Raw genomic sequence first — 27,839 nt, 5'->3', positions numbered from 1 at the left:
CTTTTCCTTGCCTTCTACTCTTTAAGCTTTTTCCTTTGCCGCCTTCCCTTGGTTGCCGTCTTGCCAGTCGAACAGCCGCTCTGCGGACGGTGGCTGGGTCAAGTATTTAGCCACTTTGGGAAGGCAAGTACTTAACCGGCTAGAGTTTCCTTGGCAAGTTAAGTAGAAGCCGGCCAGCCGGTTGCTCGGCAACCGGTTGGTGAGGCGAGAAACCGGCTTGGACTATGTAAATACCTTAAGTCCTTAACCATTTTTCATGCAGGCACCCTTTTCACGTTGACTCCTGCCGACTGAACAGCCGCTCAGCAGGCTGCAGCCTCTTGGCAGGAGAAAGCTAGGGTGCCGACACACTACTTGTCCGACTGTAGGAAGCATTTCATAGTACAAGGCGGCAAGTCCCCGGGTCGACTGGTCGAACCTGGTGCCAGACAGATTAATGAAATGATACAAATGATAGACGTAACACTTGTCTTATAGATAAAGAAGGGCACTCCCCGAGCTCTACTCGTGGAACCCGGAGTCTTCGTACTTAATACAAAAGTCAACATGATACATACTGTTTTTAACTGTAAAACCTTCGAAGGAGATTCACATTCCACGGACGTTCTGTCTCCCTGCTGGAATCGTCTCTTTTGCATGCTCGAGGCTTCTGAGCGTCGATGAGGTAGTAGGAGTCGTTACCCAACACCTTGCTGATGATGAAGGGGTCTTCCCAAGGTGCCGAGAGCTTGTGCTGGCCGACTGTTCGCTGGATCAGTTGGAGCACAAGATCTCCCTCTTGGAAGGATCTTGGCTTGACCTTTCGGTTGTAGTATCAGCGTAGACCTTACTGGTAGATGCTGGACCGGCTGAGTGCTAGCAGCCGACCCTCTTCCAGTAGGTCGACGCCGTCTTGTCGTGCTTCTTGTGCCTCCTCTTCAGTGTACATGGTGACTCGAGGGGAGTCGAATTCTATGTCCGTCGGGATGACAGCTTCGGCGCCATAGACGAGTAAGAAAGGAGTGAAGCCGGTTGACTTGTTCGGGGTTGTGCGCAGACTCCAGAGGACGGCCATCAGCTCATCGAGCTAGTAGCCGGTCGACCGCTCCAAAGGCTCGACCAGTCGGGGCTTGATGCCGGACAAAATAAGGCCGTTTGCTTGCTCCACCTGGTCATTTGACTGCGGATGAGCAACGGACGCTAGGTCCAGTTGGATGCCCCGCGTCGCGCAGAAACGGGCCAAGGCACCTTTGGCGAAGTTCGTGCCATTGTCGGTGATAATGCTATGTGGTATGCCATACCGGACGATGATGTCAGAGATGAAAGTCACAGCAGTCGGACCATTCAACTTCTTGATTGGTTTTGCTTCTATCCACTTGGTGAACTTGTCCACCACGACAAGCAGATGAGTCAAGCCACCTCTTGCTGTCTTGAATGGTCCCACCATATCCGGGCCCCAGACGGCAAAGGGCCAGGCTATGGGAATGGTCTTGAGTGCAGAAGCCGGCTGATGAGGCTTTGAACAAAACTTCTGGCATCCTTTGCATTTATGGACCAAGCTCTTGGCGTCTTCTAAGGCAGTTGGCCAGAAAAAACCATGGCAGAAAGCCTTGGCGACAAGTGCTCTTGAAGCCGCATGGTGGCCACATTCGCCTTGATGGATGTCTTTGAGAATTGCTTGGCCTTGCTCCGGCTCCACGCAGAGCTAGTAGACACCAGTGACACCGCGCCTTGCAAGCTCTCTGTTGACTATGGTGTATGCTGCCGCCCGACGTTGCACTTGCCGGGCAGAGATCTCATCAGTCGGCAACTCTTTGTTTACCAAAAAATTGAGGATGGGCTGGGCCCATGAAGGTGCTACAATCTGTTCGACTGCCAGGACTGCCACTTGTACGAGGGCGGCTGGGTTGGGAGGCGGTGGGTTGGAGTCAGCTACTACCGCCGCTTGCTGAGTTGATGAAGTCCCCGGGCCGGGCTCTGAAGTCCCCGGGTTGACCGTGTAGTCCCCGGGACGGGTTCTGAAGTCTCTGGGCCGGGTGCGTCTGCCGCGGCCCCCGGCCCGCCTGCCGGGATTCCCGTGACGGCTGTTGGAGCTCTCAAGTCAGATCCGGCTGCTTCAGGATGAGCCGGCACGAAGATAGAATCCGACTCTGATGATGGCTTGACAGACGGCTTGAGAAGGCGTTGTAGGGCGACGCCGGTCGGTATTGCTTGACGGGTGGAGCCAATTCGTGCCAAGGCATCTGCTTGCTCATTGTCATTTCTTGGCACATGGAGAAACTCGCACCCCTCAAAATATCCACTGAGTTGTTGTACGAGGAAGCGGTAGCTCGCCATGTTTGCATCGTTGGCGTCCCAGTCGCCTGACGACTGTTGGACCACCAAGTCAGAGTCACCATAGCATAGGATCCGGCGAATGCCGAGCTCTTTGGCAAGTCGGAGCCCGTGAATGAGTGCCTCATATTCAGCGACGTTGTTGGATGAGGCAAAATGGATTTGCAGCACGTATCTGAGCTTGTCGCCTTTGGGAGAGGTGAGGATGATGCCAGCTCCCAAACTAGTGAGCATCTTGGAACCATCAAAATGCATCCGCCAATTGATGGAGTCGGGCGCTGGCGGCAGGCACTGGGTCTCGGCCTAGTCGACGAGGAAGTCGGCCAGTGCTTGTGACTTGATGGCGGTGCGAGGCTGGTAGTAGATGGTGTAGGGGGCCAAATTGATGGCCCATTTGGCCACTCGGCCTGAAGCATCCTGGCTTCCAATGATCTCGGCCAGTGGAGCTGTGCAGACCACAGTGATTGGGTGCTCTTGAAAATACGGCTTCAGTTTCTTGGCGGCAAAGTGCAAGCCGTAGCACATCTTCTGGTAGTGGGGGTAGTTTTGCTTGGAAGCTGACACCACTTCACTCAGGTAATACACCGGTCTCTGGACTGGTAGCGCCTTGCCTTCCTCCTTGTGTTCTATCACTATGACTGTGCTGACCACTCGGCTGGTGGCGGCGATGTAGAGGAGCATGAGCTCCTTAGGAGTCGGAGCCGCCAGGACAGGTGGAGTAGTCAATATCATTTTGAGCTGGAGAAAAGCTTCATCCGCCTTGTCGTTCCACTTGAAAAAAGTGGTCTTCTTCATGAGCTTGTACAGGGGAAGGGCCTTCTCTCCTAGCCGACTGATGAAACGGCTGATGGACGCTAAACGACCGGTGAACTTCTGCACATCCAGCAGTCGGGTGGGCACTTCCATCCTCTCGATGGCCCTGATCTTCAGAGGGTTGCACTCTAGGCCGCGCTCTGAAACCAGGAATCCAAGAAGCTGGCCGGCTGGTACTCCGAATACACATTTCTCCGGGTTGAGCTTGATTTGAAATCGGCACAAGTTCTCAAAGGTCTCCTTAAGGTCTTCCAGCAGCGTTCCGCACTTCTCCGTCTTCACCACAACATCATCCACATAAACGTGGGCGTTTCTGTCGAGTTGTTTAAGGAGGCACTTCTGCATACAACGTTGAAACATGGCGCCGGCATTCCTCAAGCCGAACGTCATTGTCAAGAAGCAGAAGGTTCCAAATGGTGTGATGAAGGCGGTCTTCAGTCTGTCGGCTGGGTTCAGCTTGATCTGGTGATACCCTGAGTATGCATCTAAGAAACTCAGCAGCTCGCATTCGGCTGTGGAGTCTATCACTTGGTCAATTCTCGGCAAAGCAAACGGGTCTTTGGGGCAGGCTTTGTTGAGGCTGGTGTAATCAATACACATGCACCACTGCTTGAATTTCTTCAGCATAAGGACTGGGTTGGCCAGCCACTCTGGAAAGAACACTTCCATGATGAAGCCGGCCGCCAGCAGCCAGGCTATCTCTTCTCCAACGACTCTTCTCTTCTCTTCTGATAGGCAGCGCAAGGGCTGCCTGACTGGCTTGGCATCAGACCGAACATGTAACTTGTGCTCGGCGAAATCCGTCGGAAAACCTGGCATGTCTTTAGGTGACCATGCAAAGATGTCCCAATTCTCACGGAGGAAATCGACGAGCTCGCCTTCTCATTTGATGTCGAGGTTTACACCTATGACAGCGTACCTCTCCAGGTGCTCCGGGTCCAAGGGTATCTTCTTTGTCTCCTTGGCTGGCTTGAACGAGCACTCAGCTTCCAACTCCTTGGGTTTGGGCGACATCTCCGGCTGCTTGCCTGCCATCGCCGCAACTCGGTCAAGGAGACGCTTCTCGGCCGCGATCACAAGGGACTTGGCCAGCCAGCTGCCATCCCCTGTGCAAGTGGACGACTTCTTGTAATCCCCTACTATGGTCAGAATTCCCTTGGAACTTGGCATCTTCATCTTGAGGTAAGCGTAGTGGGGGACCGCCATGAACTTGGCCAGAGCAGGCCGGCCAAGCAGTGCATGGTAAGGGCTCTCAAGGTCCACCACCTCAAACCAGATTGGCTCTCGGCGAAAGTGATCTTTGTCTCTAAAGAGGACGTCTATCTGGATCTTGCCGATTGGTGAGCAGGAAAGGCCAGGAACTATACCATGAAAAACGGTCCAGCTGGGCTGAAGCTGCCTTTGTTTGATTCCTAACTTCTCCATGGTATCCTTGTACAGGATGTTGATGCTGCCGCCGCCATCTATTAGAACTCGGGAAAAATGAGCAGCTCGCCTATCAGTGGAAAAGGTGGCATCCAGAACCAGGTCGTAGGAACCGTGATTGGGCATCACCTCCGGGTGGTCGGCTCTGCTCCAGTTGATGGGCTTCTTGGACCAATGCATGAACTCGAGGGTCTCTGATGCTACTGCATTCACTTCTTGCTGTCGTTGCCATTTGCTGTGCTTGTCGTCGGCCATGATGGTGAACACGACATAAGCTCCATGCTCTTCAGGATACTCATCTTGTATGGCTCTGACTGGTCGAACCACCGGCTGCTGGGGGGAGGAGGTGGCGGCTGCCCAGCAGGCAGAGGAGGTAGAAGGCCATCTCCCTTTGGGATCCTGGTGAGCCAATGGCACTTCCGAGTGGTGTGGTTGGACGGCTTCGCGCCACTGTGGAACTTGCAGGGTGCGTCAAGAGTCTGCTCATACGAAAAAGCAGGCAGCCAATTGGACTTGCCGCCCTTCGGGCGCTTGGATGGAGGCTGCCCTTCCGGCTGCTGGTCGTCGACTGTCGCCACCTGTCGTCTTGTGGAAATCGGCTGCATGGCCTTGCGCTTGTTGTCGCTTGGTTGTTGGCGCCGACTGGCGTCGCCAGCCGGGGTCCGGGGAGCCTGAGGGGCCACTTTGCCAGATGCATCAACTTGGATTTCTGCCTTCATGGAGGAGTCGGCCGTGGCATATTTATCGGCTATGATTAGCAGCTCGCCGAGGGTCGCCAGCTTGTCATGGAGAAGCCGGTGCTTGAGGAGGGTGCCCTCCCGGCACCCAGCGGTGAAGTACTCGATGGCCTGCACCTCGTGCACGCCCTCACAAGAGTTGCAGAGCTCGGCCCAGCGCGTGAGGTAGTCGCGAGTCGACTCGCTGGGGCCTTGTACGCATAAGGAGAGTTGGCGAGGTTTGGGTGGCCGCTTGTACGTGCTAGTGAAGTTGCGGATGAAAGCCTCGGTGAAGGCGACCCAGCTATTGATGTTGCGGGGCTTCAGGTTGTTCAGCCATGTCCGGGCTGTGCCCTGGAGCATGAGCAGAACGTACTTCACAGCAACGCGCTTGTTGCCGTTCGTGATGCTGACAAATGTGGAGTAGTTGATCAGCCAGTCCTCCGGCTTCACGGAGCCGGTGTACTTGGGCGTATCTCTTGGGAGCATGAACCCATTGGGGAAGGGCTCGTCTCGAATGCGGGGGCCAAAACAAGGCGGACCCAGTTCATCTTCCTCTTCTAGCGCCAGGGATCGGTGGAGATGGTCGATCCGGAGGCGGGCATCATTCTCTCTGACTCCCTCTCGGCGGCCAAGGGGGTCACCGAGTGTCGGGTGTTCAACAGGCGGCGGGGAGACGCGCCTTTCCCTGAGAGGGGGAGGAGGCGGACAGTCATCCCGTCGTTCCACTGCTCTTGGGCGGCCGTCTTGGTCGCACTCAATGGTGATGCGAGTCCGGCTGCGGCTGGTAGCCGGCTCCTTGTCTCTTCTTCCGCGGATGCCACCAGTCGGCGTCCGAGATGTTGCGCCTTGATCTCGGCGGGGAGGCAAATCGCTGTTCTGCCGGTGTGGCGCCTCGGTTTGGCAAACGGCCTCGTGATGCTTAGTAGCCGCGTCAAGGAGTTGCTGGAGGCGCTCCGCCATTTGGCGACGCTCGTCGCCCTCGAACTTGTCCAACTCTTCTGGCGCCGCCTAGGCATCATGGATATTTTCCGCACGCGAGGCATAGACGGGGCGATCTGCCCTGAACAAGTTGGCGATGGCCACACCACGCTGCCGAACCGCGCCAAGGCGGCTGGGCCCACCAGGAGCCGGCGTGCCGCCCACAGCGTGGTCCATCTCGCGTTGGTAGGCCTCCGATAGGCGTCTCATGCTGGCCAGCTTCCTGGCGCCCTCGATGAGCTGGATGCGGCGTGCTTCCAGCATCTCGGTGTCGGTGTCTTCTGGGATGGGCGCCGTCATGTCTTGGAGTGACGCATCGAGCGGGTCGTGAGCACCCCTGCCGGAGTGCTCGCTATGGCCGATGACTAGCACCTCCGTGACAGCGCTTTCACCGCTCTCTGCACGAGGAAGCGGCTCATCGTAGACCACCACATGGGAGGGGAACGTGTCAAGCGAAGCTGTGTCAGAGTCGACCAACATCAGGTCGGTGGAGCCAACCGACTCCAAGTCAGCAGCACGCTCGCTGGCGACGTGGAGTTGATCGAGGAGGCCCACGAGTCGGCCTTTGGGGCCATCGGTGCTCGCGTTGGACGTGGGCTCGTCGAAGAGGCTAATCTCACCAACAAGATCAGCGAGGTAGCTCGCTGCGCAGGCAATCTCCACATCGTGCAGCGCCTCGGCAGACGCCGTCCGGCGTGCCAGGCTGGCTGCGCTCGCCAGGAAGGAACATGGTGTTGGAAATATGCCCTAGAGGCAATAATAAAAGCATTATTATTATATTTCCTTGTTCATGATAATTGTCTTTATTCATGCTATAATTGTGTTATCCGGAAATCGTAATACATGTGTGAATAAAAGACACCAACATGTCCCTAGTAAGCCTCTAGTTAACTAGCTCGTTGATCAGCAGATAGTCATGGTTTCCTGACTATGGACATTGGATGTCATTGATAATGAGATCACATCATTAGGAGAATGATGTGATGGACAAGACCCAATCCTAAACATAGCACAAGATCGTATAGTTCGTTTGGTAGAGTTTTTCCAATGTCAAGTATCCTTTCCTTAGACCATGAGATCGTGTAACTCCCGGATACCGTAGGAGTGCTTTGGGTGTACCAAATGTCACAACGTAACTGGGTGACTATAAAGGTATACTACGGGTATCTCCAAAAGTGTTTGTTGGGTTGACACGTATCAAGACTGGGATTTGTCACTCCGTATGACGGAGAGGTATCACTGGGCCCACTCGGTAATGCATCATCATAATGAGCTCAAAGTGACCAAGTGTCTGGTCACGGGATCATGCATTACAGTACGAGTAAAGTGACTTGCCGGTAACAAGATTGAACGAGGTATTGGGATACCGACGATCGAATCTCGGGCAAGTAACATACCGATTGACAAAGGGAATTGTATACGGGGTTGCTTGAATCCTCGACATCATGGTTCATCCGATGAGATCGTCGAGGAGCATGTGGGAGCCAACATGGGTATCCAGATCCCGCTGTTGGTTATTGGCCGGAGAGTCGTCTCGGTCATGTCTACATGTCTCCCGAACCCGTAAGGTCTACACACTTAAGGTTCGGTGACGCTAGGGTTGTAGGGATATGTATATGCAGTAACCCGAATGTTGTTCGGAGTCCCGGATGAGATCCCGGACGTCATGAGGAGTTCCGGAATGGTCCGGAGGTAAAGAATTATATATAGGAAGTGCTATTTCGGGCATCGGGACAAGTTTCGGGGTCACCGGTATTGTACCGGGACCACAGGAAGGGTCCCGGGGGTCCACCGGGTGGGGCCACCTGCCCCGGGGGGCCACATGGGCTGTAGGGGTTGCGCCTTGGCCTATATGGGCCAAGGGCACCAGCCCCAAGAGGCCCATGCGCCTAGGGTTCAAGGAAGGGAAGAGTCCCAAAGGGGGAAGGCACCTCCTAGGTGCCTTGGGGAGGAGGGATTCCTCCCTTGGCCGCACCCCCCCTAGGAGATTGGATCTCCTAGGGACGGCGCCCCCCCTTGGACTCCCTATATATAGTGGGGAAAGGAGGGCCTCTAACAACACGCCTTTGGTGCCTCCCTCTCCCTCTCCAACACATCCTCCTCCTCCATAGAGCTTGGTGAAGCCCTGCCGGAGTACTGCAGCTCCATCACCACCACGCCGTCGTGCTGCTGCTGGAGCCATCTTCCTCAACCTCTCCTTCCCCTTGCTGGATCAAGAAGGAGGAGACGTCACGCTGACCGTACGTGTGTTGAACGCGGAGGTGCCGTCCGTTCGGTGCTAGGATCTCCGGTGATTTGGATCACGTCGAGTACACCTTCCTCATCCCCGTTCTTTGAACGCTTCCGCGCGTGATCTACAAAGGTATGTAGATGCAATCCAATCACTCGTTGCTAGATGAACTCATAGATGGATCTTGGTGAAACCATAGGAAATTTTTTGTTTTCTGCAACGTTCCCCAACACATGGTTCCCGTCCAGAATAGGTCTCCGGGAGACGGTGCACCTCGCCCCACGGTGGGCGCCAAATGTCGGGGATTGGGTGCGACATATGCCAAAGGAAGGCTTATCATGGTGGGAGCGAGTAGAACGTCGCCGGTGCCTGGAAATGGGATGAGGCGTAGACACAAATGCCAGCGTACTTTACCCAGGTTCGGGGCTCTCCTAGGAGATAACACCCTGGTCCTGCTCTGTGGGGCCTCCGCATGATCACTAAGACACAAGTGGTACAATGGTGCTCCTCGAGCTGTTTGCTAGAGGTGGGAGAGGGCAAGGTTGGCTCTCTACTCCTCTAGGTCTAAGTCTAGTCCTAACAGGTTCAGAACCCTTTGCATGATGCACTTGGGGGGTTTATATAGGCCTACCCCTCAGGGGTACAATGGTAATCCAACTAGGCGTAGGGCCCGGCTGTCAATCGTTTTGTCCACCGGCTGCTGGGGCCCGCCGCCTGGTGGGCCCCGCCGATTGGTCTGGTACGGGGCCGACAGGCCGCCTCCGTCGCTCACGAGTCTTGTCGACTGCTGATCATTGTAGTCGTGACACTAATGACGCAGGCTTGGTCAGGGGATTGTGGCTATAGCTCTGCCGCTCGGCAGGCGATTACTGTAGCCACTCTGCGTCTCATTTGGTTAATGGCGCGTGGGACCCGAGGAAGGGGCGAGCCGACTGCTGGGGGCTGACCTCCCTCGGGTCTGACTGGTGGGGCTCTAGCCGTCTTCCGGGCTCTCGCTCATTGGTGGGGCCCGTCATCCTTGGGTCGTACCGACAGGCCGTCGTGGGAGCAGGGCCCCGCCTGCTTGTGGTGATGTCAGGAGTGGCGTGGCGACAGTGCCGCGCCGGGCGGAGATCTCCGCCAGTACGGTGCACTGTGGCCACACCCATCCCTAGATTGGGGGGGTCTATACTGTAGCCACTCCCTGTCTTGTCTTTCTTGATGAGGGCACGTGTTTTGTTGGCGCCACGGGCTGACTGCTAGGGGCCGGCTTCTCTAGAAGCCGCCAACTAGGAGTCGGCTGGTCTTGAAGTCGGTCTCTGGAACTCGGTCATCTATGGGCAGCCGGCTATTCCTTCATCCGGCCACCAGAAGGCGTCACTTCATCTTGGTGCCTTGAGGGGCGCAACCAGCCCCGATGTCTTGAAAGGTTCTGGGCCTCGGGTTAGCCTACCCGTGGCCCATTACTCCGACAATTCACTAAGTTTTAATGCTTTGGTCTGGTACTCTATTAAAAGGAGGCATTAATATCCCTTAGTTTCCAATAGGACCCCGCTGCCACAGGAGGGTAGGACAAAAGATGCCGTGCAAGTTCTTTTCCATAAGCACATATGACTATATTTGGAATACATGCCTACATTACATTGATGAACTGGAGCTAGTTCTGTGTCACCCTATGTTATAACTGTTGCATGAGGAATCACATCCGACATAATTATCCATCACTGATCCAATGCCTATGAGCTTTTCACATATTGATCTTTTCTTAGTTACTTTTCCGTTGCCACTATTACAATCACTAGAAAACCAATACTATTACTTTTGCCACTGTGACTGTTACTTCCATATTACTTTGCTACTAAATACTTTGCTGCAGATATTAAGTCTTTCTGGTGCGGTTGAATTGACAACTCAACCGTTAATACTTGAGAATATTCTTTGGCTCCCCTTGTGTCGAATCGATAAATTTGGGTTGAATACTCTACCCTTGAAAACTGCTGCGATCCCCTATACTTGTGGGTTATCACGGAGACTCTCAAGAATCGGAAAGATATATCAAAAATTCATTGAACACTTTGCTATTTTCCAAACATATCTACTTTTTTAAAGACTTTTGCTATGTTCTTGTCATCTAATTTGCATAAGTTGAACAAAAACTAACAAGATTGACATGTTTTGAGCAGAATTTCTTAGTGTATCTATGTTTGTGTAGAAAAGGACCCACAAAATGTCACGAAGTTTCAGGAGAAAAGAGGCACAGAGGCAAAAGGACGAGCCATGGGTGGCCCACAGACACCACGTGGCCTTGACTCGTGACGCAAGGTCTGGCCCACGTGGGGCCGCTTTGGCTCGCCTCCCGACACCCCTTAGCCTATATATCCCTATTGGCCTAGAAATCATCAAGGGATTTTGCTGATTTTTTCTTCAAGGCAAAGCCGCCACCGTTTGAGGGTTGTCTAGAGGATGATTTGGCCTCCAGTGAGGGGATTCATCATCATCTTCATTGCCAAATCATCTCTCCATTATCACTGTAATGATCTCCCACTCATGTGTGGGTGATACTCTCCAACGTATCTATAATTTTTTTAAAGTATTCATGCTATATTTACACCATTTATAAATGTTATTGTCACAATATTTATGTGGACTAACCTATTAATCCAGTGCCAAAGGCATGTTCATGTAGATTACATTTTTCTTAAAAGTGGGTTGAAAGAGGTCAAACATTACTTATTAATATTGATCCCACTATCTTGGAGAATCCCTTGTTGAATAAGTGTGATCATTTACTCTTGTGCTTCATTTATATCGTTACAGTAAATCTTATGAATGAATTGAATGTCATGCACCTGAAATTATATTGTATTAAGAAGTAAACATGCATACTTTGTTTAATCTTCTAAAATAGAAGTGAGACTACAATAGTGCATTTCTTAATCAAGTAAGGGACTTATATTATAATGACAATGAACATGAGTTTTATTAACTTCAACCTATCATGTTGTGGTGTTAAATATCTCCCACTGAAGGATGAATGATTGCCTTGGCACATGTTTACACATGTTTGGTAAATTCCACTTCAGCCTTGGTGGTATTCAAGTTTGTAAGTTATCATCCTAATTAAACTTTCTCAATAATGTTACCATTAGAGAATGCATGATTGTGGCTTTTGTGCTTGGTAAAGGCGTTGCCCCCAGTCTTCTACTAGCCATTTTCTATACTAAGCAGAATTACTACTTGTGCATACAATCCTCAAAACAAGTTTATGCACAAAGTGTTGGGGAACACAGTATTTCAAAAAAAATTCAACGATCATGCAAGATCTATCTAGGAGATGCATAGCAACGAGACGGGAGAGTGTGTCCATGTACCCTTGTAGACCGAAAGTGGAAGCGTTGAGTAACGCGGTTGATGTAGTCGAACGTCTTCACGATCCAACCGATCAAGTACCGAATGCATGACACCTCCGCGATCTGCACACGTTTAGCTCGGTGACGTCCCTCGAACTCTAGATCCAGCTGAGGCCGAGGGAGAGTTTCGTCAGCACGACGGCGTGTTGATGGTGATGATGAAGTTACCGACGCAGGGCTTCGCCTAAGCACTATGACAATATGACCGAGGTGGAAATCTATGGAGGGGGGCACCACACACAGCTAAGAAATCAACTTGTGTGCCTATGGGGCGCCCCCTCCCCCATATATAAAGGAGGGGAGGAGGAGGAGGGCCGGCCTCAGGGGGCGCGCCCAAAGGGGGGATTCCTACTCCTAGTAGGAGTAGGTTTCCCCCTTTTCTAGTCCAAGTAGGAGAAGAAGGAAGGAGAGGGAGAGGGAGAAGGAAAGAGGGGGGCACCGCCCCCTCCTAGTCCAATTCGGACTAGCCCATGGGGGGCGCGCTGCCTCCCCTTGTGGCCTTTCTCTCCTTTCCACTAAAGCCCAATAAGGCCCAATACTTCCCCCGATGAATTCCCGTAACTCCCCGGTTTTCCGAAAAATACCCGAATCACTCGGAACCTTTCTGATGTCCGAATATAGCCTTCCAATATATGAACATTTACCTCCTGACCATTTTGAGACTCCTCGTCATGTCCGTGATCTCATCTGGGACTCTGAACAAACTTCGGTCATCAAATCACATAACTCATAATACAAATCGTCATTGAACGTTAAGCGTGCGGACCCTACGGGTTCGAGAACTATGTAGACATGACCGAGACACATCTCCGGTCAATAACCAATAGCGGAACCTGGATGCTCATATTGGCTCCTACATATTCTATGAAGATCTTTATGGGTCAAACCACATAACAACATTCGTTGTTCCCTTTTTCATCGGTATGTTACTTGCCTGAGATTCGATCGTTGGTATCATCATACCTAGTTCAATCTCGTCATTGGCAAGTCTCTTTACTCGTTTCGTAATGCAGCATCCCGTAACTAACTCATTAGTCACATTGCTTGCAAGGCTTATAGCGATGTGCATTACCGAGAGGGCCCAGAGATATCTCTCCGACAATCGGAGTGACAAATCCTAATCTTGATCTATGCCAACCCAACAAACACCTTCGGAGACACCTGTAGAGCATCTTTATAATCACCCAGTTACGTTGTGACGTTTGATAGCACATAAGGTGTTCCTCTGGTATTTTGGAGTTGCATAATCTCATAGTAAGAGGAATATGTATAAGTCATGAAGAAAGCAATAGCAATAAAACTAAATGATCATTATGCTAAGCTAACAGATGGGTCTTGTCCATCACATCATTCTCTAATGATGTGATCCCGTTCATCAAATGACAACACATATCTATGGCAGGAAACTTAACCATCTTTGATTAACGAGCTAGTCAAGTAGAGGCATACTAGGTACACTCTGTTTGTCTATGTATTCACACATGTACTAAGTTTCCGGTTAATACAATTCTAGCATGAATAATAAACATTTATCATGATATTAGGAAATATAAATAACGACTTTATTATTGCCTCTAGGGCATATTTCCTTCACAAAGTGTCCACCATACATACATATATATGGTATTCCTCTGCCATTCCCAGTAAATTTGCATGTGCCACCTCTAAACCTTCAAATAAGCTTCTGTTTTGTGTGCCCGTACAGCTCATGGAGCGGTGGGGGTAGTCATTATCTTCCATGCTAAATGTGTTTAACTCCCCCTAGGACACGCCAGGGTGCCTTGTGGAGAGATTGTGAAGCTTCTGGAGATCTCCTTCATCCATAAGGAATCTAATTATAGGAAGAAAAAAAATCATGTTGAAATTTCAGCCCAATCGAAGTTATGGAACTTCAGCTATTTAAGAAATGGTGCTCGGACGTAGAAACATTCCCAAAAACTGAAACAAAGAAGAAACCCTAGAGAGAAAGGGGAGGAGAGATACACTCTTGGAGGGGCTCCCGCCCTCCGGGGGCCATGGAGGACAAGGACCAGAGGGGGAACCCTTCTCTCATCTAGAGGGAAGGTCAAGAAAGAAGAAGAAGAAGGGGGGCTCTCTCTCACCCTCTCTCCTGGTGGTGCCGGAGCACCACCGGGGGAACCATCGTGATGACGATCTACTCCAACAACTTCGCCGCCATCATCAACAACCTTCTCCCTCCGCGTGCAGCGGCATATCCTCTCATCCCATTGTAATTTCTACTTGAACATGGTGATCTATGCTATATATTATTGTCCAATGATGTGTTGCACCTCTATTATGTTTGAGCAGTTTCCTTTTGTCCTATGGGATAATTGTGGTATAGTGTAGTTGATATGAGTTGTATGTTATTATAGTGTTGACCTACGGTGCCCGCCGTGTCATGCAAGGGTGTGGAGTTCCCGTTCTAGGGTGTTGCAATTTGTTAATGATTTTTATTATAGTGGGCTGTGGGGGTGATGGAAGCTTAAACCTGAGTTCGTGAGTTGTTGCATATGGGATAAAAGTTGACTTTTAACTTAATGCTATGGTTGGGGTTTACCTTAATGAATATTTGGTAGTTGTGGCTTCTTGCTAGAGTCCCAATCAAAAGAACCTATGATCCAAGTACGGAGAGTATCTTAACTTGAGCCTCTCCCCAATAAGTATGATGAGTATCACTACTGTGTCATATTCATTGTCTAGGTACAACCCTTTCTCATTATTCTCCAAAATAGAGGCGCAACACATTATCCTGCAAAACTATCTTTTTTATTCTCAAAAAGTAGTTTCATTTCTTATTTAGGTAAAGCGAACTTTTAGTATGCGTAGAGTTGTATTAGCAGTTGATAGAACTTGAGAGAATATTAATTCTACCATTAGCTCCTCCTTGGGTTCGACACTCTTATTTAGTGAAAAGGATACAATTGACCCCCTATACTTGTGGGTTATCATTACCGCCTCGACCCGATTACACCTCCATGACTCCCTATAAATACACAAACCATCTATCGTACCTCCAGAAGAATTCTATCACCACCGCAAGGGTCTTGACAACCCCCTTGCCAAGTTGGATGCGAGTATTTTATTTGATTGTGTGCATGCACAGTTTACCTTGTTATCTTGTTGATTCTTACTGCTTTGATTAAACCTTGGCTTTAAACTAAAAGAAATACTTTGCTTCTGTGCTACACCACCCTTCCTGTTTAGTGAAACTACAATAACTCCTACGGGAGTAGCAGAGGGCGGCTCCTTCTTGATGTGCAGACCACACGACGACGATAGCCGCGCCAGACCACGGTAACATCGACCGCGTGAGTAGTAGCTTAGGCTGTCGCGCAAACTCATCATCGGTCCGTGTGGCCTCACTAAGGTGGGGCGGCTTCTAAGGATCCTCCTCGTCCAAGGATAGGGTCACTACCTCGGTCTTCACCATCGGCGTAGTGGAGCCCGATGGGCCCGGGGACCGTGGGCGGCATGCCATGATTTGAGCTCCTCATGGATCCTCCTACCAATGCAGACTTGGCCATGGAGACGGTGTATTGTGGAGAGGAGAGGAGAGGTGAAGGGGCGGCATAGAGGAGGTGGTATAGGGTTTTCCGGCAAGGCCGACTTGCTTAATGGGGGTAGGCCGACCAGCGATGCGAGCGTAGTGGGCGTTGTAGGCTTCCCGATCGCCGCATTTGCATTGAAGTGACTGCGGTCAACCATCCAGTTATGTCCATCTGACGGCCATGAATGCCGGTAGGCAGATGCGTCTTCTCTTAGCGGCAGCGAATGCGCGGCGAGGGTTTTCGTGTGGGACCGCATTGTTAGGCACGTACCTGATAGACATCCGGACGACCGCAAACCTCTATCGGTTGCTTTCAGTTTGTTGGGATTTGGACCGGTCCACGGATGTTTGGTGGATGGCGTTGAAGGGCATGAAATGTCCGAACCACACAGTATGAATGCTTACGGGTGATTTGACGTACGACATTGGAGATGTCCTAAGCGACATTTCTACCATGAAATGCAGCCGACGAAAGTGCTATGCTTTTAAAAATATATAGGAATACAATGTTGATTTAGTTTACTTGTTGCCGTTGCGACTGCCATTGCGGATGGCGACTGCCGATGGCGAGGCCGCCAACCCTAGGCCCCCTCCTAGGCCACCTGAGCCGCCACCCTCTATGTCGCATCCGTGGCCTAAGGGGGCGGTGTGGCCGTCGGCTGGAGACCTAGGCGGCGCGACTGCCGTTGGCGAGGGCGAAAACCCTAGGCCGCTTGGGCCATTTTCCACTATGATGCCTCCGCCAAGGGGGAGGCCGCCGATGGGGGACCTAGGCGGATGCACCGCCCTGGATGCGATCCATGTTGGGGCACCCCTGGAGGCGACGAAGCCGAAGAAATGGAGAGTGCATTTCAATGATGATCGCAAATCCAATGGCTGGATCGAGGGGCATCTTCACCATGATCCGATCTCCAACTAGATGAGAATGCGGGATCTGGAGAACGACATTCTTGTCGGCGATTACCTGGCGAACTATGTCTGAATCACGATAGTTTTTTGATTACGTATTGATATTTACGATGTCATCATGGATCTGAAGGAAATATGCCCTAGAGGCAATAATAAAGTTGTTATTTATATTTCCTTATATCATGATGAATGTTTATTATTCATGCTAGAATTATATTAACCGGAAACTTAGTACATGTGTGAATACATAGACAAACAGAGTGTCACTAGTTTGCCTCTACTTGACTAGCTCGTTGAATCAACGATGGTTATGTTTCCTAACCATAGACATGAGTTGTCATTTGATTAATGAGATCACATCATTAGAGAATGATGTGATTGACTTGACCCATCCGTTAGCCTAGCATGATGATCGTTCAGTTTGTTGCTATTGCTTTCTCCATAACTATACACGTTCCTATGAATATGAGATCATGCAACTCCCGAATACTGGAGGAACACTTTGTGTGCTACCAAACTTCACAATGTAATTGGGTGATTATAAAGGTACTCTACAGGTGTCTCTGATGGTGTTTGTTGAGTTGGCATGAATCAAGATTAGGATTTGCCACTCGGATTGTCGGAGAGGTATCTCTGGGCCCTCTCGGTAATGTACATCACTATAAGCCTTGGAAGCAATGTAGCTAATGAGTTAGTTATGTGATGTAGCATTACAGAACAAGTAAAGAGACTTGCCGGTAATGAGATTGAACTAGGTATTAAAATACGCACGATCGAATCTCGGGCAAGTAATATACCGATGACAAAGGGAACAACGTATACCGTTATGCGGTTTGACCGATAAAGATCTTCGTAGAATATGTAGGAACCAATATGAGCATCTAGGTTCCACTATTGGTTATTGACCGGAGACATGTCCCGGTCATGTCTACATAGTTCTCGAACCCGTAGGGCCCGCACGCTTAACGTTCGGTGATGATCGGTATTAGGAGTTTATGTGTTTTGATGTACCGAAGATAGTTCGGAGTCCCGGATTTGATCACGAACATGATGAGGAGTCTCAAAATGGTCGAGACATAAAGATTGATATATTGGATGACTATGTTTGGACATCGGAAGGGTTCCGAGTAAGTTTGGACGAATACCGGAGTAAAGGGGGGTTACCGGAACCCCCCGGGGAGTATATTGGGCCTCATGGGCCTTGGTGGAGAGAGGAAGGTGCGGCCAGGGCAGGCCGCGCGCCCCCTCCCCCTCTAGTCCAAATTGGACTAGGAATGGGGGGGGCGGCGCCCCCCTTTTTCCTTCCCCCTCTCTTCTCCTTCCTTCCCTCCTACTCCTACTCATGGAAGGGGTGGAATCCTACTCCCGGTGGGAGTAGGACTCCCCTTGGGGCGTGCCTAGGAGGCCGGCCTCCTCCCCCTCCTCCACTCCTTTATATACGGGGGAGGGGGCACCCTGTAGACACATAAGTGGATCATTGATCTTTTGCCGTGTGTGGTGCCCCCCTCCACCATAATCCACCTCGGTAATATCGTAGCGGTGCTTAGGAGAAGCCCTGTTCGGGTAGCAACATCATCACCGTCATCACGTCGTCGTGCTGACGAAGCTCTCCATCGAAGCTCTACTGGATCGTGAGTTCACGGGATGTCAACAAGCCTGAACGTGTGCAGATCGCGGAGGTGTCGTACCTTCGGTGCTAGAACGGTCGATCGTGAAGACGTATGACTACATCAACCGCGTTGTCATGATGCGGTCTACGAGGGTATGTAGATGTTACTCTTCCCTCTCGTTGCTATGCATCACCATGATCTTGTGTGTGCATAGGATTTTTTTTGAAATTACTACGTTCCCCAACAGGATCATCACATGCATGTTGCTCCTGATATGGTGGAGTCGATTGACCACATCGACTTGTCAATGGAGTCCGGCGACGTGATGCTGGATCCATGGAACGGAGGTCAATTTTGGGTTCTGGCAGATAACGATGAGGACGAGGAAAACAAGGACGATGAGTGAGGGAGTCTTGGATTAGGGGGTCTCCGGAAAGCCGGACTATATCCTTTTGCCGGACTGTTGGACCATGAAGATACAAGATTGAAGACTTCATCTCTTGTCCAGATGGGACTTTACTTGGCGTGGAAGGCAAGCTAGGCAATACAGATATGTATATCTCCTCCTTTGTAACCGTCCTTGTGTAACCCTAGCTCCCTTCGGTGTCTATATAAACCGGAGGGTTTTAGTCCGTAGGACAACATACAATCATACCATGGGCTAGCTTTCTATGGTTTAGCCTCTCTGATCTCGTGGTAGATCTACTCTTGTAATACTTATATCATCAAGAACAATCAAGCAGGATGTAGGGTTTTACCTCTATCAAGAGGGCCCGAACCTGGGTAAAACATCGTGTCCCCTGCCTCCTGTTACCATCCACCTTAGACGCACAGTTCGGGACCCCCTACCCAAGATCCGCCGATTTTGACACTGAAAATGAGGTCACCATGGACAGAGCCAAGACAACAGCGACATCGATGGTGACAGGTGTGGCGACGAAGCCAATGGTGGTCGCTCCTTCAACCGTTCGCCGAAGGAAGGAAGCCCTGAAGAAGCCGTAGCCAATGGTTAAGCCATGGATCGGGCCGATCCCGAACGTAACCCAAACGCTGAACACTCTGTCTGATTTTATTCCGTATGCTTGGACAATTGTTACTAAGAAGAAGAAAGGGAAGAAGGGGCGGCCGCCTGGGCCGCCGCCGAAGGCTAGGGCGGCCGACGAGATGAGAACGGTCAGACGGGCGTGTTTGAATTCGTTGTTGGGCCAGGAGGTCGGTTCAGAGTTTACGACGATCATGGGCTCTATTGAAACTGGGTATACGACCCGTTTGGAGACCCAAGCCCCGAAACCAAGTGCGTTGATCGCTTCGTTTGTGCATGTAATCTCGGAGAGCGAGTCACCGCATGATCGATCGATCACTTCTGCTAGGGTTTACTGCAAAACTGGGTTCCCGTCGCTCGAAGTTCGTCGGGTAGCCCTGATCAAGGGCGGCAATGGTGCCCTATTTCCCATGGCGGGGCGAGGAGGACAGCCACCGCCACCAAAGACAGGACCGCCACCTGCTGCGGCACCACCTACAAGGGTCGCTGGGGCCTTGGTCCCGCCACCAGCTAGGGCCACTACCGCTGGTGCCATGGCCCCGGGGCGGGCCAACCCTAGGCAGCAAGAGGCGGCGTGGGACTCGCGTCCGCCAGTGGCCGGCCATAACGCAGGGCGCGGCCGTGAAGGACCCCCTGCTCGGGACTTCTATGGTGGCGTTCGGGAGAACTACGGCGGCGACGAATATCGATACCCACCATAAGGGCAGTGGGGCGACGACTAATGAATCTATGCACCTAAGGTAGGGTCATAGGCCTGACCTAGACACCCTCCACAAGGACATCACCCTAAAGCCAGAAGCATTCAAAGGGTACCATCATTCACTCGACCAGAGACATTCCACTCGAAAGAATCAATGTCCGCAAGCTGGGCTCAGACGTCCTTCAGTTCCACGCCCAGCCGGATATTGGCATCTTGGAGATCATTTTTCTTCTTCCTGACTCGCGTCAGCATGCGCTCGCCAGCGTTTCATTGTCGATCATCACATGCCGTATCCGCCTCCACGGCCTTCGGATTCACTCCGGGGCCACCTGCAACATCTATTGTTAGGTGTGCATATACGCCGCATACTACCTAGTACTGATATTCTTTGCAATAGACAAATGAGTTACCAGGGGGACCCTTTCTGGACTCCTTCAATGCGGCCACAGCGGCTTCCAGCTGGGCCTTGCACTTGTCCAGCTCTTGAGACAGTTGGGAATTCTTCTTCATAAGAACCTGCGCAAATATTGATCCTTAAATCAGTTGCGTCAACTGTTTCAAGTCTCAGGGGCTACTGATGCATATAATCGTTAGATTTACTTACTCGTACATCCCTTACATACTGGTCCGTGGCTCTGGCTAGACCATTTTGAGCAGCACGGAGGTACGCGTCTCCAGAATTGAAGGCATCAAATGCCTCTGGTGAGAAGCAAGCGTCACGGAGTACGGCCCGGCGACGCCTATGATTCATAGTGCTCTCCACTTCTGAATTTGTAGTGGACAGTCTATCCGCATCCTCTGTAGGAGGAGTATCCGGCATCCGCCCCATATCGGCTTCCGCCTCTATGTCCGGCCCTAGAGCCCGACTGGTGGAAGCATGATCGGCAGCCTCGTCGGACATATTCCGGCGAGCGTTTTTTTCTATTAAAGAAACATGGACGTCATTACATTTTGAGAAAGATGACAACCACGGAGCGGGGTTTTTTCTTTCATACCTCTGCGCTGGCGTCTCCGTCCTGACCGCCTTCCTTTTGGGCCTACCCGGCCTCGGTGCCTCTTGTTTGCGAGTCGCTGCGGGTTCGGCACGGCGTACCGAATGCCTTCCCTGTAAAACACCATATGTATATGGTAGGTGAAGTGTCTAAAAGGGGATCCTAGTTTTTGGAGTTGGGATTTTGGTTTTTCTTACATACGACGCAGGGAGCAGTCCGGGATAGTCGGCCGTGATGGCCACCATGGCGTCATCATAGCTCAGTTGATAGAACTTCCTGTCTATCAGATCCACGAATATGTCTGGATCTTCTTCGAGTCTGGGACTGAGGGCCCGGCCAAGGTCCTCTGGTTGTGGAGATGGGCTATTGACCTCCCTTACAGCTTTTTGCAGTTCCTGCCGTAAAATGGCAAAGAAAGTACCTACGACAAAAAATGCGGGAATAATGGGAGTAAGGAGATATGACTCACCCAGCTTGGAGGGTTGTACATTGAGAATCCATCCCGTGGCTTGATGCGGATGAACTCCTCTTCTTCTCCCTTGTACAACTCGGACAGAATTTTTGCTAAAGCAGCAGTGGAGTCCGGTCCCTTACGCCCGCAATGGGTGGCATCATCTTCCCCATTGAAACACCACAGGGGGTGCCCTCGATATTGAAGTGGCTGCACTCCCCGCATTATGCATATTGACATAACCTCGATTATTGTCAATCCCGATTGAGCCCGCGCTTTAATCCGGTTCATCAGGTAAAGGACTTCTCCGTTGTTTCCTCCTGGGGGCTCCATGGGCGCCAGCTGCGTCGTTTCTTCAGAGGAGCATTGTTGAACTCAGGAAGACCCCGCCGAACAGGGTACGGAAGGGGAACGTCTTCCATATAAAACCATTCCGAAGGCCAGTCGTCGGACGTCTTCTTCGGAGTACCGGACAGGTATCCGGTTTCGGCGATGCGCCATATTTCGGCTCCGCCCACTTGATAAAGTGACCCCTTCTGTGTGCGAGGGACGAGGCAAAATAACCTCTTCCACAGCTCAAAATGAGCCTCGCAGCCCGGGAATAACTCATAAAGGGCGACATAGCCGGCGATGTGTAATATGGAAGCAGGGGTGAAATTATGCAGTTGGAGGCCTAAAACTCCAGGAGCCTGCGGAGGAATGAATGAATTGGAAATCCAAGTCCCCTTAATAAGTAAGGAACAAGGCACACCCACTCCCCCATAGAGGGACTGGGGAAGCTCTCCGCTTGCTCCCCGCCATTATAGGTGGCGAGCCCAGCTCGGACGGGAACCATATACGCTGGAGGGAGAAATCCCTAGGTCTGCAGTTCGACTAATCGACTGTGTGGGACGGAGCATCTCTCCCAATCACCGGGCTTAGGGCTACGGGGGTGAGAGGAGGAGCTGCGGTGGTCGGCCATGTTGGAATGGATTTTTCCGAAGCACGCTCCGGTGGATTCTCGCTGTGGGAGGATGGTATGGATTAGAACTAGGAATCCCCATCCCTTTAATAGACAATTTATTTATCTGGCTAGGGGGGTAAATGTAAAAATGCCCTGGCTCCTCATATTCATTCGACACGTGGGAGATAGCCCTTATGGGGCGCAGAAGCCAAGAAGTCCAACATTTATGGGTCCGGACACTACTTAACAAACATTCAAGACTTGAGAAGAACCCGCCTTGCAATGCCGAAGACAATACTGCGTGTCGGACTTGACATCATTGAAGCCTAGTTTGGGGGCTACTAAGGGAGTCCTGGATTAGGGGGTCTCCGAACAGCCGGACTATGTCCTTTTGCCGGACTGTTGGACCATGAAGATACAAGATTGAAGACTTCATCTCGTGTCTGGATGGGACTTTACTTGGCGTGGAAGGCAAGCTAGGCAATACGGATATGTATATCTCCTCCTTTGTAACCGACCTTGTGTAACCCTAGTTCCCTTCGGTGTCTATATAAACCGGAGAGTTTTAGTCCGTAGGATAACATACAATCATAACATAGGCTAGCTTCTAGGGTTTGGCCTCTCTGATCTCGTGGTAGATCTACTCTTGTAATAATTATATCATTAAGAACAATCAAGTAGGACGTAGGGTTTTACCTCTATCCAGAGGGCCCGAACCTGGGTAAAACATCGTGTCCCCTGCCACCTGTTACCATCCGCCTTAGACGCACAGTTCGGGACCCCCTACCCGAGATCCGCCGGTTTTGACACCGACATTGGTGCTTTCATTGAGAGTTCCACTGTGTCGTCATCATAAGGAAGATGGCTCGCCTCGTTGTCGAGGACAACACCACCTCTGGGGGAGCTCTGCCTGTAGGCCAAACTCTCCGACTAGGCGGCTTCGTCATGACCGACCGCTCGGCCGCTGTGCCGATGATGACCTCTCGGGTCATCGAAAATAGCCTCCACATCGGCTCAAAATTTGCCGAGCAGATGGGTCCAATGGAGGTCTCCTCTTTGAATGAGCTCTTGGATCGCATTGCCGCTCTGGGAGTCACTACGGACTACGATCAGATCGGGCTTAAACCCGACCAAAGGGAGATTAACTCTCCACCGGTCACCCATGAAATAGCGGTGGTGGAGGAGCAATGCGACGATTCTCCCTCTATCATGAGGACGAACTATGTCCGGATTCCCGAGCTCTCCAAACAGGATACACACTCGCGGGAGGACGCCACCTCAACCCTGAATCCAGAATCAGGCCGCACACTGAACCCGCAGGGCAATATCCCGGAGCCTGAATTTCCAAAATCGGAAACTCCCCCGCCCCGGGATCACAGATTGGGTCTGGACTTAAATCCACCCACCCACCCAGATACAAACTATCTTTCCCACATTAGGTAAGCGCCCCAAGAGACAGTACATCACTATTGGGCCAGATTCCTCCTTGTAATGAACAAGGTCAGGGACTGTCGCGAGGAAGATGCAATTTCATTCTTTTGCAACAATTGCACGGACAAGGGAGTCCTTAACGCCATAAGTCACCGTGCAAACTTCACTGACTTGGTAGACATAGTACGGAAATACTGTGCGATGGAAAGTGCCTGGAAAACCCAAACACAATTTTGGGACAATCTGGCTCTGACAAAACCCCCAGTCCGAACTAAAAGGGCGCACTCTTATAAGTCGCCCGACTCAATTACAAAGAAGCAAAAGCCCACTACAGGGCGTGGAACCGTATTGGAGGGATGGCTCAACAGGCCCTGCAAAATCCATAGTACAACGGATACCATATCAATACACAACCTTAGAGCATGTTGGGTACTCCGGCAGGTGGCCAAAAGCGGTGAGGATCTTCTCACCCAAAATACCTCAGAGCACCTCCCAACGGATAACAACACAGTATTAACGGTCTTCGAGACCTTCGCCTCAAATAATAGGTGTAAGCGAGCACTCCGCGGCCTTGCCGAAGTCTGCCACATGGCAGCAATAAATCCATGGAGCGACACGGCTATCACCTTCAACGCCAGTGACGAACCTAAATTCCGAACAGCCTGAGCACCAGCTGCTTTGGTCCTCGGCCCAATCGTGGACGGCTTTCGGCTCACTAAGGTGCTCATGGATGGCGGCAGCGGATTAAACCTCATCTATGAGGAAACTCTCCAAAAAAATGTACATAGATAGCAACCGTATTGAACAAAGCAGTACGACCTTCCGAGGAATCATCCCTAGTCGGGAGGCACGTTGCGCTGGGAAAATCACACATGATGTGGTATTCGGCACTCCAGAGAATTACAGGTCCGAACAAATTACATTCCAAGTGGCCCTGTTCAGTAGCGGATACCACGCCCTTCTAGGGCAGGAGTCATTCACGATTTTTCAAGCCATACCCCATTACGGGTACATGAAGCTCAAAATGCCCGGACCCAAGGGAATTATCACTCTAGCTAGTGATCCGGACATAGCACTCCGCGCTGAGAACAAAACAGCCGCACTAGCCCTCGAGGCATTATCCGAAGCCCTTGTGGCGGAGGAGTTAACCGTGCCGCGCTCCACGGTGGACAGGGACGACGTGATACTAGACAAAAGATCCAAGTCCACCTCCTTTAAACCAGCGGACAAAATAGTTAAATTCCAAGTCCATCCAACAGACCCTGCAAAAACATCATCCATTGGGGCATAGTTAGACCGCGCTGTAGACGCCGCACTACGAGAGTTTCTGCGCGAGAATTGGGACATATTCGCCTGGCATCCTTCAGACATGCCAGGAATACCACGCAGATTGGCCGAGCATAGCCTTAATGTTCTAAAAGGGTTCATGCCGGTCAAGCAGACTCTTCGGCCTTTCTCTGAACCTAAGCGACAAGCCATGGGAGAGGAACTGGCCAAGCTACTGGAAGCCGGATTCATTAAAGAAATAAAACATCCGGATTGGCTAGCAAACCTGGTGATGGTACCAAAGAAGGACAAATCCAGGCGCCTATGTGTCGACTTCAAAGACCTTAACAAGGCTTGCCCAAAGGATCCCTTCCCACTCCCTCGCATCGATCAAATCATCGATGCTACCGCAAGACATGAATCGTTGTGCTTCCTTGACGCATACTCCGGTTACCACCAGATTAAGATGGCGGAGTCTGATCAAGCCGCAACAGCATTTATTACACCATACGACTCCTTCTGCTTTAACACAATGCCCTTTGGGCTCAAAAACGCCGGCGCAACATATCAGCGCATGATCTAGACATGTCTGTAAAAGCAGATCGGCAAGACTGTGGAGGCATACGTAGACGATGTGGTCGTTAAAACCAGACACGTCGACTCTTTAATAGACGACTTGAGTCTCACGTTCACCAATCGCCGAACATACGACATTAGGCTCAACCCACAAAAACGCGTCTTCGGCGTTCCCGCCGGAAAGCTCCTGGGCTTCATCGTCTCCAGTAGAGGAATTGAAGCAAATCCGGCTAATATCCGAGCTCTGTCACAGTTGGCTATCCCAACTGACCTCAAGCAAATCCAGATATTGACTGGATGCGTGGCGGCTTTAAGCCGCTTTATCTCCCGATTAGGAGAAAAGGCACTTCCCCTTTATCGCCTTCTTATCCGCACCGAACATTTCAAGTGGACGGACGCAGCCACGACCGGACTGGAAGAAATCAAAGCCATCCTGGCTGCCAACCCAATCCTGGCCGCGCCAACTGTTGGTGAACCAATGCTATTATATATAGCGGCAACTCACCAAGTTGTAAATGCAGTGCTCGTCATCGAACGAGGGACGGATGGATATAAATTCCCGCTCCAAAAGCCGGTATATTATGCATCCACCATCCTCACTCCATGCAAATCACGGTACCCACATTACCAAAAGATAGCATACGCAGTATTTATGGCATCCCGGAAATTACAACACTACTTTCAAGCGTGTTCGATCACGGTGGCATCCGGAGTACCACTCAATGAAATAATAAACAACCGTGATGCCACGGGCCGGATCGCCAAATGGGCCATTGAGCTCCTCCCGTCCGACATAACATATAAGCCACGACGAGCCATTAAGTCACAAGTACTGGCCGATTTCGTAGCCGAATGAACAGAAGCCGAACTCCCTAAAGAGTACGGCGCATACTCCAATTGGATCATGCACTTTGATGGCTCTAAAATGCTGACTGGTCTAGGGGCTGGCGTCGTCCTGACGTCCCCCACCGGAGACACGGTGAAATACGTGCTCCAAATACTATATACGGACTCCAATAACGCAGCCGAATACGAGGCCCTACAACACGGCCTCCGGATGGCAGTCTCCATGGGCATCCAATGCCTAGAGGTGCGTGGGGACTCGAACCTCGCAATATCCTAAATAAATGGAGACTTCGATGCCAAGGATCCAAAAATGGCGGCATATCGCAACGCCGTCCTAAAAATGTCAGCCCGATTCGAGGGGCTGGAATTCCACCACGTGGCTCAGGAAAACAACTAGGCAGTGGACATCCTAGCTCGCATCAGTGCTAAACGCGACACTATCCCACCAAACATCTTCCTGGAAAGACTATTTAAACCATCCATGGTATGGGAAGGGGACACCGGCAAAATTAGTCCGGACCCGACCACAACCCCAGATACCGAATACTCTGACACAATCGGAGGCTCTGCCACCGAAATAACACCTTCAGCCCACGTGATAATGGCTGTCATCGCCCCGTGGACAGAACCATTCCTGGCCTACCTAACTAGACATGAATTACCCAAGGACCAAAATGAGGCTCGCTGCATAGTGCGCGATCTAAAGTCTACAAGGTCCATGAGGGAGAGCTCTATAAGAAAAGCACAACCGGAGTCCTTCAAAGGTGCATCTCCGAAGAGGAAGGGCGGAAGCTGTTGCAGAAATCCATGCCGGACTCGGGGGACACCACGCAGCAGCCTGGGCCCTTGTAAGTAAGGCGTTCCGTACAGGTTTTTATTGGCCAACAGCCCGGGCAGATGCACAACATCTGGTTCAACATGGCATTGGTTGCCAGCTTTTTGCAAACCAAAGCCACATGCCACCTACCGCCCTCCAAACCATCCCCATTACTTGGCCCTTTGCGGTCTGGGGGCTCGATATGGTCGGACCCCTCAAGGGGGGAACCCATAAGAGAATATACTTACTGGTCATGGTGGACAAATTCACCAAATGGATAGAAGCCAAACCTGTCAAAACGGCTGAATCCGGACCCGTGATAGACTTCATATCCGGGGTTGTACACCGTTATGGCGTTCCCCACAGCATCATCACTGACAACGGCACGAACTTTATAGCCGACGAGGTGAAACTTTGGTGCAGTAACATGGGCATCAAGCTCGATTATGCTTATGTCTATCATCCGCAAACTAACGGTCAAGTCGAATGAGCGAATGGTCTTATCATGAGTGTTATTAAACCCAAATTAGTCCGGTCCTTAAAGGAATCAGACACCCATTGGGTAGAGGAGCTCAACTCCGTACTATGGGGGCTGCGGACCACGCCGAATCGTACTACCGGATACACACCGTTTTTATGGTGTACGGCGCGGAGGCAGTGCTGCCTTGCGACATAATTCATGACTCACCTCGAGTGCGCATGTATGAAGAAAGAGAGGCCGAGCTCGATCGGCAGGACAGTTTGGATGCCCTAGAGGAGGAGCGCGACGTGGCAAAAGCCTGTTCCGCATTCTATCAACAACAGGCTCGAAGGTATCAAAGCAGAGAAGTGCGGGCCAA

The sequence above is a fragment of the Triticum aestivum genome, chromosome 7A (assembly GCF_018294505.1).
Source record: "Triticum aestivum cultivar Chinese Spring chromosome 7A, IWGSC CS RefSeq v2.1, whole genome shotgun sequence".
NCBI classification, from domain to species: domain Eukaryota; kingdom Viridiplantae; phylum Streptophyta; class Magnoliopsida; order Poales; family Poaceae; genus Triticum; species Triticum aestivum.
The sequence above is the reverse complement of the archived record's forward strand: the minus strand, read 5'-3'. Positions refer to the sequence as shown.